Below are 16,318 nucleotides of genomic sequence, written 5' to 3' on the forward strand. Positions count from 1 at the left end.
GGAGCAAGCCTTGAAGCAGATGTGAGTCCAGTGCCTTCCTGAGACGAAACCAGCCTCTGCTAAGGAGGGGCGGGGCCAGTCGTCTAGCAGAGCCTTACCTGGTACTATGAGGACGGAAGCGGGGCGTGTGGGAGTGACTGATGCTGATGTAGGTGTGTGTGTGTTTGGGATCAGTCCAACCCCTCCGAACGACCGAATTAGAACATGTCTGAACTTTGAGATGGTCCATGGAGTTTGTTTCAGTTCTTCTCCTGTTGTGTTCAGCGCTACTTTTTCCACTTAAACCAGTAATCTGGCCACCATGAGGTGTGTTTCTGTGTGAAAGTAACGAAGAGCAGATGGTCCTACTCGTTTGTGATTGATCAAGGACAGCTTCTATACTGACACTGAACACCAATCCTGAGATGTTAGTCTACACAACCATACGTTTCTGTGTAAGCAGCAGCTGAGTGGAGCACATCTGGGGTTCAGGTCCAGCTCAGATGATGTGAAAGGGTTGGCCCATCAACAGCATCCAGCGCCAAACGGCACTTCCTCTTTCTTACAAAGGAAGGCAGCCATCTTGTTTAAAATTGGGTCAATCTGGAAGATTCTGAAGAGAAAATCTATCTTCTTTAACCGGGGTTATCTTCTAAAAGTAGGCCATTTTAATGATTCTGCTGTAAAACCTGGGAGATCGGCGCCGTTTAAAAGGGCATGAATCCTCCAAATGGACCAGAGCGAACTGGAGTTAGCCGTCTTTCTGCTTCAGGTCGGTGTCGGTCTGGTTCTCCTCAACAACACCCAGATGTCCACCAGGGTTACTTCATACCCTTTACTCACGTGCTTTTTCTTCCTGACACTATGGATGCACAGGAAGTGCTACAATCAGCTGCTTTTAAACGAACAATTGCATGAAATAGTGCAAGCTCACTAGGGTGCGTCTTTGAGGAACGATATGGAGAGCGAAGAGAACATTCCGGGGTTTTCCCACCGTTTGTTTGTTTTAGCATTTCCAGCGCTCTGACTCACCTGTACAGACTAACATTTAGGTGTTTGTGATTGCTGTTGCCAAGCATCTGATGGTACCTGGACTTCTAATGGAAGATGTGGAGATAAAAACACGTTTGCCACTTGTGTCCCATTCTTCTCCTCAGTTATTCTTTCTGCAACATCAACCACGTATGAACAAAATGTGAAGGTCAAAGTAAGGATTTTATCCTGTTCACTCTCTCCAGCCAACCAGTCTGTAGGAGATGTTTGATCTTTGTATTTCTAAAACTTTATACATACTTTATTCATTGTATACATCAAGTATTACCTACCTGCAGATTTAAAGCTCCATGCGGCGTTTGCTGATGAAAACCTTTGACAGAAAGTCTGGTTTTGCTTCCTTTTTTATGCATCACTGTGCCAATGCATGTTTAAAACATTAAAGTTTTGTTTGTACCTTTCTGAGAAGAGCCCAATCTGAGCTCATCAATAAAAACAACTGCCAGACGATGAAATGTGACATTTTATTTGCGCAATGTTGGTTACTTCTTAATATAATAGTGACTTAAATTCAATTCAAGTTTATTTATAAAGAGCCAAGTCACGACCAGAGTCGTCTCAAGGACCTTCACACAGTAAACATTCCAATACAGGTCAGGTCATTAAGCCAATCAGTAAAAAGCTTCCTATGTAAGGAACCCAGCAGGTTGCTTCGAGTCTCAATGCAGAAGAATAACCCTAACCGACCGCCACCAGCACCACCGGAGCCGGGATCAAACCTGCAACCTTCTGATTACTGGGCGACCCGCTCAACCTGTTGTACTGCTGCCCCTTTTAAAGTGACAGTGTGTAGTTGCCCTGGCGATAGGGGAGGTACTTACCTAAATGATATTAAGACTTACTTTTGTGTTCAATTCAAGTTTATTTATAAAGCGCCAAGTCACGATAAGAGTCGTCTCAAGGCTCTTCATACAGTAAACGTTCCAATGCAGGTCAGCTCATTAAGCCAGTGAGTAACGCGTTTCCTATTTAAGGAACCCAGCAGGTTGCATCGAGTCACTGACTAGTGTCAGTCTTTACAGTAATCCTCATACTAAGCAAGCATGCAGCGACAGTGGAGAGGAAAACTCCCTTTTAACAGGAAGAAACCTCCAGAGGATCCTGGCTCAGTATAAGCAGCCATCCTCCACGACTCACTGGGGATGGAGAAGACAGAGCAGACACACACACACACCATATACAGGTGCTGGCCAGTAAATTAGAATATCATCAAAAGGTTGAAAATATTTCAGTAATTCCATTCAAAACGTGAAACTTGTACATTATATTCATGCAATGCACACAGACCAATGTATTTCCAATGTTCATTACATTTAAATTTGATATTCATAAGTGACAACTAATGAAAACTCCAAATTTGGTATCTCAAAAAATTTGAATATTCTGAAAAGGCTGAATATAGAAGACACCTGCTGCCACTCTAATCAGCTGATTTACTCAAAACACCTGCAAAGGCCTTTAAAAGGTCCCTCAGTCTTGTTTTGAAGGCACCACAATCATGGGGAAGACTTCTGACTTAACAGCTGTCCAAAAGACAATCATTGACACCTTGCACAAGGAGGGCAAGACACAAAAGGTGATTGCTAAAGAAGCTGGCTGTTCGCAGAGCTCTGTGTCCAAGCACATTAACAGACAGGCGAAGGGACGGAAAAAATGTGGTAGAAAAAAGTGTACAAGCTCTAGGGATAACCGCACCCTGCAGAGAATTGTGACGACAAACCCATTCAAAAATGTGGGGGAGATCCACAAAGAGTGGACTGCAGCTGGAGTCAGCGCTTCAAGAACCACCACGAGGAGACTCATGAAAGACATGGGATTCAGGTGTCGCATTCCGTGTGTCAAGCCACTCTTGAACATGAAACAGCGCAAGAAGCGTCTCGCCTGGGCCAAGGACAAAAAGGACTGGACTGATGCTGAGTGGTCCAAAGTTATGTTTTCTGATGAAAGCAAGTTCTGCATTTCCTTTGGAAATCAAGGACCCAGAGTCTGGAGGAAGAGCGGAGAAGCACAGAATCCACGTTGCATGAGGTCCAGTGTAAAGTTTCCACCATCAGTGATGGTGTGGGGTGCCATGTCATCTGCCGGTGTTGGCCCACTCTGTTTCCTGAGGTCCAGGGTCAATGCAGCCGTCTACCAGGAAGTTTTAGAGCACTTCATGCTTCCTGCTGCTGACCAACTTTATGGGGATGCAGACTTCACCTTTCAACAGGACTTGGCACCTGCACACAGTGCCAAAACCACCAGCACCTGGTTCAAGGACCATGGTATCCCTGTCCTTGATTGGCCAGCAAACTCGCCTGACCTTAACCCCATAGAAAATCTATGGGGTATTGTGAAGCGGAGGATGCAATACGCTAGACCCAACAATGCAGAGGAGCTGAAGACGACTATCAGAGCAACCTGGGCTCTCATAACACCTGAGCAGTGCCACAGACTGATCGAGTCCATGCCACGCCGCATTACTGCAGTTATTGAGGCAAAAGGAGCCCCGACTAAGTATTGAGTGCTATACATGCACATTCTTTTCATGTTCATTCTTTTCAGTTGGCCAACATTAGAGAAACAAACATTTTTTCATTGGCCTTTAGAATATTCTAATTTTCTGAGATACCAGCTTTGATGTTTTCATTGGTTGTCACCTATAAATATCAAAATTAAACGTAATAAACATTGGAAATACATTGGTCTGTGTGCATTGCATGAATATAATGTACAAGTTTCACGTTTTGAATGGAATTACTGAAATATTTTCAACCTTTTGATGATATTCTAATTTACTGGCCAGCACCTGTATACCAAGTAGTGTTTCTATGGTTACATATTCTATTTAGTGAGAGATAAACTTTATTGTATTTATTCTAGTGAATCTATAATTAAACGGGTAAACTAGTAGTAGCACATTCAACGTCAAAGAGAGTTAAAAGTTATTATCATGAGAGGGAGAATGTTTAAGTGGTTAGCAGCAGTGTGCTAGACGATGGCCCCCTCCATGAGGCCACCACAGCTCAGCAGAACATCGTTGTAGCTTCTTCTGGGGAGAAAAACACTTAGAGAAAAAATAAAGTTAACAGCTGAAATAGCAGGAAATAATACAGTTAAAGAGCAGATTGTAGAAGAAAGTAGTCGAGTGCGGAAAATGGTCAGTGTGTCCTCCAGCAGTCTAAGCCTATAGCAGCATAACTACAGGATAACTCTGGATAACCTAGCCTTTTAGATGGAGGCATGTTGGGGGCAGGACAAGGGAGAGTCTTCTTTACCGACTGTACACTCCATCTCCCTGTAATCCCCCACTTGTCCAGATCTAGGCTATCATCAGATTTTAACCATAGGCCCTATCAAATAAAAATGTTTTAAGCCTATTCTTACACACACACACACACACACCATATACACCAAGTAGTAGACAAGGTGTCTGCCTGACAGACTAAAGCTGGGAGCTGGTTCCACAAGAGAGTAGCCTGATAGCTACAAGATCTGCCTCCCATCCTATTTTAAGATATTCTGGGAACCACCATTAAAAGAGTTCTCTCTTTTTAATTCTCATCAGAACTCTAGCTGCAGCATTTTGGACAAGCTGAAGACTTTTAACTACATTCTGTGGACTTCCTGAGAGTAATGAATTACAGTAATCCAGTCTTGATGTAATAAATGCATGAACTAGTTTTTCAGCATCACTCCTGGAAAGGATGCTTCTAATCTTAGCAATATTCCAAAGGTGGAAGAAGGAAATCCTGCAAACCTGACTAACCTGGGATTTGAATGACATGTCCTGGCCAAAGATAACACCAAGGTTCCTTGCTTTGTTCTCTGAGATTAATGTAATGCCATTCAGGTCAGGTGATTGGCTAAGCAATTTCCTTTTCTGGATTTCTGGTCCAAAGATGAGAACTTCAGTCTTGTCTTGATTTAAAAGCAAAAGGTTTTGAGCCATCCAATTTTTTATGTTTTCAAGACAAGCCTGTAATCTACCTAACCGATTAGGTTCATCAGGGTTAATGGATAAATATAACTGAGTATCGTCAGCATAACAGTGGAAGTTTATCCCATGCTGTCTAATGATTTTACCAATTGGGAGCTTATATATAGTAAAAGGAATTGTTCCAAGCACTGAACCCTGTGGTACTCCGCAAGTAACCCTGGAGTATGAAGAAGATTTGTCATGTACATTTACAAAATGAAATCTGTCAGACAGGTAGGATTTAAACCAGCCTAGCGCTGTTCCTTTGATCCCTACAACATGTTCAAGTCTTTCTAAAAGAACATTGTGATCAACTGTGTCAAAGGCAGCACTGAGATCTAACAAGACTAGAACAGACACAAGATTCTTATCTGAGGCCATGAGAATATCATTTGTAACTCTCACTAATGCAGTTTCAGTTGCTGTGATACTCTCTAAAACCAGACTGAAATTCCTCAAACAGATCATTAGTGTGCTCACATACTTGGATGGCCACTATTTTCTCCAGGACTTTGGATAAAAATGGAAGGTTCGATATTGGTCTATAATTCATTGGGTCATCTGGATCCAGAGAAGGCTTCTTAAGTGAAGGTTTGATTACAGCAACCTTAAAATCCTGTGGTACATACCCATTCACTAAGGATAGATTGATTATATCTAGAATGGGGGCAGTAACCAAAGGAAATGCATCTTTAAATAATTTGGTTGGGATTGGATCCAAAATGCAAGTGGAAGGTTTAGATGAAGCTAATATTTTTGATAACTCTGAAAGCTCAACTGGATCAAAACGGTTCAAGCACAGATGAGGTTCTACAGTCACCTCTGATGCTGCCTCACTTACTGAGGAAGAAGAAATCGCATTAGGGAGGATGCTAAAGATTTCGTTTCTAATAGAATTAATTTTACTTGTGAAAAATCCCATGAAGTCATTGCTGCTGAGGGCAAAGGGAATAGATGGTTCAGAGCTATGTTTCTGTGTAAGTTTAGCAACTGTACTGAAAACAAATTTAGGATTATTCTTATTCTCCTCAATTAATGCTGAGAAATAAGCAGTTCTAGTTTGTCGAAGCTTATTTTTATAAAGCACAAGACTATTTTTCCAGGGTAAGTAGGACTTCTCCCGGTGCGTAGAGCGCCATGTTCTCTCCAATTTTCTAGAGTTTTGTTTTAAAGCTGGTAAATGAGAATTAAACCAGGGAGCCAACTTGCTGTGCTTAATTACCTTCTTTTTTAAAGGGGCAACATCATCTAATGCCACACGTAAAGAGGAAGTAACATGATGAACTAAGGCAGTGGTTCCCAACCTTTTTCCCAAAGGACCCCTTTTTTACCAGTAAAATTTTTGACGACCCCCTCCCATTCTCTCTTCCAGTACAAACATTATTAAGAAATGATGAAATTGTTCAAACACATTTTAATATTCTTTGACTCAATAGATAACAGTAATAGTAGGCTCCAGTACAGAACAAAGTCATTAACAAAACCAAAGAGAGCATAATGTGCTTGACAGTTTGTATTACTTTTCTGAACACATTGTTTCTTGTAAACACCGATAAATCAATCATTCCTTTCAATAAACGTTCGACACATAAAAAATACACTGAGCAAAATGTACTTAAATGTGTATATTACTGTTTATACTAGATTATTTACTGTAAAGGCTGTGATTAATCAACCAGTCCTACCTTTAATGAACTTTTGACACTTGAAAATAAAACAGTGAGCTGAGCAAAATGTTCTTAAAAGTGTGTTACCTTTTCTGTACTAATTATTTCCTGTCTTAATATCAGTAAACTTTTCACTCATGAAAAAAAATGTGAGCAAAATGCAGGCTATAAACAAGTAATAAATGAAGTTTTAATCCCTTAAAGTGGAGAGGTCCTGGCGAACCACTGAACTAAGGCATCAATTTGTGAGGGGCTAGAAATAAAAATATTGCCCTCTGCTACGTTTTCCTGACATGCTGAGGACAGTAAAGATGGAACAGCGTTGTCAGATAGAGACAGACTATAGTGAAAATTACTTTCATGTCTCGAGAACTCAGTTATAAAAAACTCAGAGGTTATCAGAAAGTGGTCCGAGAGGACTGGATTATGTGGAAAGATCGTTATTTCCTCACACTATGCCATAAGTCAGCACAAGGTCTAATGTATGATGCAGGAGTGGGTGGAGCTAACTATTCTGGGAAGGAGGGTGCCAAAGTAACAGTTCTCTTCTCCTTGTAGGATGTCCAAAGCAACTGTGAGTGGCTTCATGACTGCACAGTATTCTTTCAGAAACTGAAGCTCTTTCTCACTAAAACATTTTAACTCTAAACGATCAGAGATGGTTTTCAAGTCACTTGTGGGCATTTCAACGATCCTCGCCACAGCGTCGTAGAAAGAGTTCCATCTTGTAGAGCATGGCACCAGCAGCTTTTTGCCAACAGTACCTCCCACTATTTCTGAGGCCAAGGTCGATCTGCTAGCTTTACTCCACAGAGCTGAGCACTTGGCTGTCGCACTTCTATTTATATTTTTAGTAGTAGGATTCGAAAGCAGCCACTTGTCCACATCAGAACATGACATCAAGCTAAGAGTGTGAGTGGCACTCCTCAGATGGGGAGGTAAAACAATTCCCCCATCTGCAGCGGTGCTGAGCAACTCTGAAACATCAGTGAAGATGACGTCTTCACCATCTTCTTCATCATCATCATCGCCAGAGAGCGACTCTGGTTGGAACATTTGGAAGACTTTCACAAAGTTGGAGCCGTTGTCAGTAACTGTAGCTGTAACTTTCGTCGACAATCCAAACAGTGAATGAATAAGGTCAATCTCGGCAGCAATTATATCATACGTGTGCCTACCTTTGATCCTTTTACAGGCCAGGGCAGCTTTCTGGCGTCTAAAGGTAGTGGTGTTAATCCAGTGAGCAGTTATCCCGAGGTAGCTCTTGTTGTGGACAGTCCAAATATCTGCTGTAGTGGAAATGTGATCAATCTCCTCCAGTGCCGTTTTAAGCTCAGCTTCCATTTTTCAATACTCCTTATCCAGGTAGTCGGAAAAAGTCTTTCTTCCCATTTGCCGTGTGCCGCTTGGACATGGTATCATACTTATCAGTTGCCGAAAAGCGGGCGATTCTACAGTTGAAACAGGCTGCATGTTCAACAATAAACCGTGCGACGGCCTTGTTTATCTCTCCTTGGCCAACGCTAACAGTCTTGTTAAAATCTAACTGTTGTTGTTTGGTTAGCAGGGCATGGCTAGCTTCGCGAGTGGGGTTAGCATCCGGCTTCTCAACTAGCTTTGTGGAAGGATGTCGTTTCTGGAGGTGCTTTGACAAATTGGAGTTGCTGTTTGCTGCCGTAGAAAGGATTTTTGATCCAGAAAGACATAGGTTGCACTTGACAAGAATATTCTTCTCTTTGTGCTCGATTAATGTGAAACAGTGAGCATATTTCCATGAAGAGAAACTCGGTTTGCTCCTGCTTTGATCCGCCATGACTGTGAGGTCTCCAAATCAAACACTCCCGCTGTAAACAGGAAGTAGCACGCAGCTGCCTTTTTTGCCAAACTCTACAAAGTTAGCTAACGCACCATAGTGTGACGATAACAGAGTTACTGTATTTGAAAAATTAATGCATATGAGTATTAGTTACTGACAAATGTAACGGAGTTACAGTAACTGCACAACACTGGTTGAGAGTTTAAGAAATATCGAGCTGGATTCATGGACCTACGGCCTTCGAATACCCCAGAAGTCTAACCAGTCATCGGCCTTGTTGAGCCGACTTCGCTTTACCGCCTGGATCTACCAGGAGCTTCCACCACCGGTACCGTAGGCTCTGCACACTGGCTAGTTAGGATTAACTGATAACTAATGAAACATCACTAAATTCAGCCAGATTATCCTTGTAATCCCAGACTTCACATCTCTCCTAAAACACTAAGTCATATTCCATTAGCATTAGTTGGACACCTCTCACATTTTATTGACCGTTTACTAACACGTTACAATAAAATCGTATGTAATGCTGTCGCATGCAAGGAGGAATCCTGCAGCAGTGCTCAACGCTAGCTCCTCACTGGGGTGAGCTGAGCCCTGATGGTACTGATGGTACTGTGAAAAACAAGGCTTGTTTGGAAGGAAATGCTGAGCTGGTTCTGATGGAAAACGGCTCTTCCAGCATGTTGCGCTGTTAAATCTCAGTTACTTATTCCTGCCAGAAGGCCACTCGGTAAACTAACACGGCTCCTGTTTTAATTCATTATCTTTGCTCGCATTAATTATCATTTTCATTTATTCTTATCTTCAAGATTATGACTTTAAAAAATGCAACATTTATTTTATTGCAAAATAATGCATCCTTTATTTTTCACATCGTGCCATCTCTTCTGTGTACAGTAGGTGTCAGTAGAGCTACTCTGAAACAGGTCAGCCTCTGCCTTGTGGGGTGGGGGGTGGTAATCTGGGGCACCCTGCTGCCGACGCCTTCAGAGTGATGAAAGCTCGGTTTGATCACAGCTCGCTGGCCACGCTCGCTGCTGCTGCAGCAGCAGAGAGGAATAGGAAATCCCCCATCGTTGCATCAAAGCAGCGAATCATCCACCCCTCTAAAAACTACACGGCATCACTCTGGAGCCCCCCACCCTTCTCATTTCACTGGTTTCACAAGCATGCATGAATGTGGTCAGGATTTCACCAACTCCACAGATAACCGGAGCATGACGAGGGCTTTGATGAACCATTTTGTCCCCAAGTTTCTAGATGCTTCTGCTTCTGCGGAGCTTCTAGACCGTGACTTTCATCAGTCAGGATGAGGCTGGCTATCTTCAGCTCCATCCATACTTGATGAGTAACCCGAACTGCAGGGCCAATGAGGTGTGTTTACTGCAACACCAGGGCTAATTAGACCACGAAAGTGTCACAATGTGCTAAATTACTCATTTTACTCTCTGCATCTTTGTGTGATGCAAGTGTTGTCGGGACAACTGGGCCCTGCGCGTGCAAAGAACATGTTTAGGGATGCTAAACGTGCACATCTCACAGCTGGACTCAGATGGGGCTGCAAGATGCAACCAGCAATCCAGATGAGCATCCTGATGCACCCAAATTCACCTTCAGCTGTTTCTTGTTGCTGTAGCAACATTTTTACATCTATTTCCTGCCTCTTTAATTATTTTTCCTCTGCTAATGCAAGAATAAGATCCTAATCAACTGTATTTGGCCCATGCATTGTAGATTTTATTAATTTATCCCTACAATCTGGCTCTGTACCATCTGTTTTCACACATGCATGTTGAACCTATCCTTAAAAAACAAGTTTGGACTCATCTCAGCGGCCTAAAAATCACAGACCCATCTCTAAAGGACCCTTTATCTCTAAAATACTGGAAAAGGTTGTGGCAGATCAGCTGATTACTTTTCTTGAACTACACAACAGTTTAGATAAATTCCAGTCTGGTTTTGGTGAGAAGCATTCAACAGAAACAGCTCTGCTTAAAGTTTCCAGTGACATCATGATGGCTGCAGACAACGGGGAGTTCACAGTGTTAGTGTTGTTAGATCTTTCTGCTACTTTTAACACAGTTGATCACAACACCTTCATTAACAGACTTGGTGGGGATCTCTGGAACTGTTCTAGACTGGTTTAGATCGAACCTTTCTAACAGAAGTTACGATGTCTGTAGAAACCAAATCATGTTGGATTCTACTGATCTGTTCTGTGGGGTACCACAAGGCACTGTTTTGGGTCCACTGTTGTTTCTACTGTACATACACCCTCTTGGACAGATAACTGAGCCTTTTCATAATGTCTCTGATCACCTATATGCAGATGACACTCTGTGAGAACAATGACTGTCTCCTGCTGTTTTGAAACTAGCAGGGTGGGCCTCCGTCATGAGCTAGTTCACTAGGAAACCAGCCGATCAGAGGTGAGATGTCAGACTATCAGTAGATAATACAGAGTAAGACTCCTGAATCCTGTCCTTTTCTGAAACCCCAAATAACTTCTGGTAACTGAAAGGGGAGCACTAGAGACACCCCCCCCCCCCCCCCAGAGACAGACCCACTAGGCATTCTGTGTTGAAAATTTAAGTGAACTTGATCTTCCAATAAATAATGTTGGAATGAGAAGCCTGAAGTGGAAGATATTAAAAATCCACAACACTATTAATAATGTAAAAAATCTAATAGAACTATCCTAAGTGACCAAGTCATATCAGGCTGGCGGAGGAATACATCAGTCATCGTTCTTGTTAGCCATTGGCTACCTTGAATTCAAACCGACTCAAAATAAATGTGCTCTATACATTTTAGCTGAAGAGGGCGCTAGACTGATGTTTTTAGGCAGAATTTAGAGTTTTCAAAGAAAATGCATCAAAATGCAAAAATAATGACTACACATGTCTACAACACTATTAGACGCTCATTTATACTAAATATCAGCAAAAAAGTTGATTTTGGTGTGACTTGCTCTTTAAAGCTGCTTTCCGGAGTCTTCCCCTTTCAGAAATGATGTATGATTTTTCAGAAATCCGTAAAAGTGATGATCTCATAATGATCCATGATGTAATGTACGCAATACGTCTTTTTTTTTTTTGCTAAACACGCCCCCTGCCCCACTGAGCTCCGTGCAACCAGAACTAACCAATAGCGTTAGACTACCGCTTAGATGCTTCACATTTAAGAATACCTTGGCTGATGCAGAGTTGATGAACTTTTCACGGACAAGTAAGTCTCTAACATATAAATATATGAGAACACAACATGACATGAGAATAATACTCATAAAACAACGTGTTTTAGCTGTTTGTCGCTACAGAAGCACGTTTATAAACAGAAATGTGAAGTCACCATCTTAAAAAAAACAGGAGTGTGATATGCTTGTCAGCCACTAGATGGTGCCATCGGATAAGAGAAATACTCCGGAAAGACGCTTTAAGTAAAAACACACAGCTACAGCTTATAAACTTGACTCTCCCATATTCCAGTCGGAACCGACAAAGCTCCTCAGATGAGAAGCGAAACATCTTCAAGAAACTAAAGAAGTCCAGTCTCCTTCATTTGTACCCATTTGGATTACCATGACCTGGATGACTGAGAACCTTCACCAGCATTCTGTCAGATTAGACGATGATGAAAAGTGTCAACAAACTACTGACCTCATTACTTAGGATGCTTGTAACCCCCCCACCCCCCACCCGCTCTACCAGTGCACAGGTCCTCTCATTGGTCCATCAGAATCAAGTGCATGATTGTAATCATCTAGGAATGAGAGACTGTTCCTATTTAAAGGCTGATGTAAATATTTTGGATTGGATGATGGCGAGCTCCATTAGTGCATCTCCTCTCTCTGTTCCTCACTCTGTAATCCATTAGGATGCATCTATTTCACAATAAGAGCTCCTCTTTTCCCCCAGCTCTGTGCATTAGTGTGTGACACAGACAGAGGGAACAGACACGTCAGCCTATTCATTTCTACTCTGAACACGATGAGGATGGCTGGCTGGTTCAGGGATAAGGATTTGGGCTTTTTGTTCTGAGGGCCCTCTATCTTTATGTATGTTCCAGTGCACAGGCTGCAGGGCTTAACAGCCCCCCCAGGCATCACTGAGGCTCATTGAAACCAGCATATATAGACTGAGCAAGCCTGCTGCTCTGCTTGCCTTCTATGGTTTATATAAGAGAGGCAGAGGCGGGAATGCCAGCAGCCAGACGTGGAAGCAGGCCTGTTAGCCAGGAGGAAGAGAGGTGTGCAGGGGGAATTAAAAAACACAGCACAGGGGTGAGCTGGAGACAAGAGGAAAATGAACAAAAATGTTTTTATCACCTGCTAAAAAGGCTAAGAGTAAGAGAAATGATGGTATTACCTATTTCTGCCAGCAAAACGCCTCCTGAACCACTGGATAGGTTTTATTAAAGGAGACATAACATGCTTTTAAGTTATTCCTTTTTACATCTAAATCCTTCAGTTGGGGTCTAAATACAGTGGAACTGCAGTTCTTTGGTCTGATTTCCTCATTATTGTTGCTCTACAGACCCTCATCTACCCCTGTTCTGAGGAGAGTCTTGAGAACGAGCCGTTTTTGGGTACTGTCTCTTTAAACTGGAGGAGGAGCTGTAAACTCCGCCCCCCTCCATAGTGCAGACCTGTACTCTCCTCCCCCAGTCGGACTTTGTAGTTCTATAGAGAAATCATTATTTAGCATAGCAGATTTAGCATAGCGTATTAGCATTTTTAAAACATGTGGGGAGGGTAGTTCATCAAGCTGTTTCAAGGCTGCTAACTCTCTCATGCATTTGTCTGTAGTCACACACACACACCCGTCACTGCCGACGGAGGGATCAGCTAGCAGGCACGTGCGCGCGCGCGCGCACACACACACACACACACAAGGAATGCTGCTTGCTTATTTATTTCTATAAAAAATGTTTTAAAAAATGATACAGCTCATTAAAACACCATTAAAAGAATACATTTTATTAAGATCTCTATCTATATATATACATACATATAATTATAAATAATTTTATAAGTAGTCTTATTTTATATTGGGTGTCTTAATGGCTGAAAATGGATAAAAAGCAGTTACATTTTAATTTAAAGATTTGAGATTCGAGTCAAAAATAAAGAACATTCCTCCAAATGTTCTTTAATGTGATCATTATAATTCTAATGCTTACAACTTTGTTTTTATTGTCTGCAATGCGTAGCCTATATCTTTATTAAATGTGTTTAGCTGAAAAGTGGTAATTCTCTCTAATGTGTACAGAGAGGTGGACATCAGTGCTGCAGTGAAATTCCCAAGATCAGTCTGCTTTGCTAACAAATATAGTTAAATCTTACCTGTATTCTAAATAAATACCGTTAGGTGGAAACATCAGTAGGCATTGAGTTATTGATACAATCCCTAACAGCCAGAATGGAAGAAGAGCATGCTGGGTCATCCTGGATCTGAGCCTGTTCTGTGTATTTACCTACAGGATGCAATAAATGTCTACAAGGCTGAGTTTGGACCATTACATCTAAAAGAAAACATACAATCAGTGATTTTTTTAATTGTTTACATTAATATACAAATTTTCTAAGTATTAACCTCACAGCAAATACGTAGAACAATATAATAAACAGGCTTTAGTAGTTAAACAGGCGTTGTGCACACAGGTGCTTTGTGTCTCGGTGCTGGTGGTGTCTAGGTCTCAGAGTTCCTGTCCTCCTGCCGTCTTCTGTTGTCCTCAGGATACGGATTGATGTTTCCTGATGATGAGGGAGGGGAAGTATGTGGGCTTCAAACTGGTCCTGGATAACAGTGGGAGACCTCCGTTGTCTGAATACTGAGACCAGAGGGTTGGTGAGATGCAGATCTTCTCTACCTCATCTAGAAACGGAGTTGGTTCAGGGAAAACTTTTCCAAAGACCAGTTCCATGATGTCATCGCCATATTCTGCAATGATAGACGATAACTTTAATGACATATTTTGTTTACAAGCAGCTTTAGGAAAGTTGTTTCTTTAGCTTTCATGTTTATAGTCACGTTTGTGTTTGTTCACAAGTTCACTTTGCTGCAGTGACTTCATATTTTCCTACAAATGTAATAAAATAGTGACACTAAAATTATACAAATGATTCCTTATGAAAGGAAGCTCATTAGAGAGCAGTGCAGACAGACTTACTACATGCTGCAGCTGTTTTTGTAGGCCAGCTGCTGCTGAATTTGGGGAAAGTTATTCTGCACACATCCAGATCAGATGGTCGATTACAGAAAATAATGTAATTCAATAATTTCTAAACAGATTAAACAAGTAAAACATCAAATAAATCACTCTGCTGTCATCAGACGGAGTGATTCAGGGGGTGAGGTGTTCTTAATGATGAGGGTGGCTGAGGTGTGTCATCACTAACTTTGGTCTGGTCCAGACCGTCTCTTTACTGGTGAGCCTCCTTCCTCAGTAGGTGACGTGAAATGCCAACATCTGAACGTTCTGTGTTCCTTAGAAGAGAAGAAAAGTAACATTAGCAAGCTGGCTAAATTATTTTTTACTAGCATCTCGGAGAAGCAGATCTTCACTTACCTAAACATCAGACCAGTTTGCCCCAGCTGAGCTCATCAGGGCTTTAGTCTGACAGCCTGTCAGTGAAACACGGCTCCAGTCTTCTGGATGTTGACTCTAAAAAGCAAAGGAGCATTTTTACTTTTGTTTTACAGCCGATTTTATCAGCTTTCCGACGCTCACGCTCATACATACAGACGGTGAGCTTTGCTGCGTATGACTGATAAAGTTAGTTTTTATATCTGCAGTGAGACAAAAAACTAACCTCACTCCACTCAGAGATTGTTCTTTAAAACTATTAAATCCACTGTGTTGACGCACTTTAATGACTTTGTCACGCTGCATTTTAGCTGATATGGGACTTTATTTACTGGATGCTAAGATTACATCACACTCACGTAGAATAACACACAGGCTCTCTGCTGTTACAATCAGTGGGAGGTTATCATCTGGTGTAAAAGAAGGCGTTGATCAGAAATCACGTTTTATTCCACGAAAATCAGCCAAATCCACATTGATCTGGGTGCTAACTTTACTAGCATACTGTGCTAGCGATAGCAAGCCGGATGCTAACGCTTTAGTGCTGCTAATGCCCGTAAATCTAAAGTAAAGTTTGTCGACATTTTAGAGTTATATGAAGCTTACCGCTCTGCTGCTGTGTCCCGGTGCTGCCACATTCAGATGCAAATGACTCCTTTTAGATAGATGAAGCCCTCAGTACTTACTAGCCTGGAGACAGGAACGAACGAACCACGCGCACGCGCGCGCCCCCCCCACACACACACACACACAAACACAAACACACTACTTTTTCTTCTGTGTTTTTTTAGCAGTAGTGTCATCAGTTCCTGGGTTTAAATACTGCCACACCACCCTTCCTTAAAACGAGGAACAGTTTTGAGCTGTGTGTGGCTAAAATAACCAGACATTCTGCATTTTTCCAATAGGACTACAAAAAATCTTAGCGAGAAGAAAAAATGGCGGATTGGCTCTGTGTTTAGCCGAGGGCCATTACCATATTTGGTAGTTATCCTGACTAAATTAATTACTGACGTAATGGATAATGTAAAAACTGAACGGGTGGACAAATATGCCCAAAACTTAATTATTAAATATCTAAATAGCAACTCCAGTGAATAATATAAGCCTTTTTGCTCACTTAGACACTTAAAATGTGAAACACACTGTGTTAATGGATAAAAAAGTGGGTTTTTCATGTTATGTCTCCTTTAAAAGGAAATGACTGAACTGACACCTACAACTGATTAATATTTGGAATGAACAGTGGTGCCC

At 41.7% G+C, this 16,318-nt stretch overlaps 1 long non-coding RNA gene across 1 annotated transcript; it reads right to left on the reverse strand.

Moving 5' to 3' along the window:
- Positions 1 to 14,193: 14,193 nt before the first annotated feature.
- Positions 14,194 to 15,810, reverse strand: LOC139063515 (uncharacterized). Its single transcript, XR_011516876.1, has 4 exons — positions 15,671 to 15,810; positions 15,047 to 15,142; positions 14,877 to 14,964; positions 14,194 to 14,418 (listed from the first exon to the last, which is right to left on the reverse strand). It is a non-coding gene; the product is annotated as an uncharacterized lncRNA (long non-coding RNA).
- Positions 15,811 to 16,318: the final 508 nt, after the last annotated feature.

This window comes from Nothobranchius furzeri, chromosome 2, assembly GCF_043380555.1.
Source record: "Nothobranchius furzeri strain GRZ-AD chromosome 2, NfurGRZ-RIMD1, whole genome shotgun sequence".
Lineage (NCBI taxonomy): Eukaryota > Metazoa > Chordata > Actinopteri > Cyprinodontiformes > Nothobranchiidae > Nothobranchius > Nothobranchius furzeri.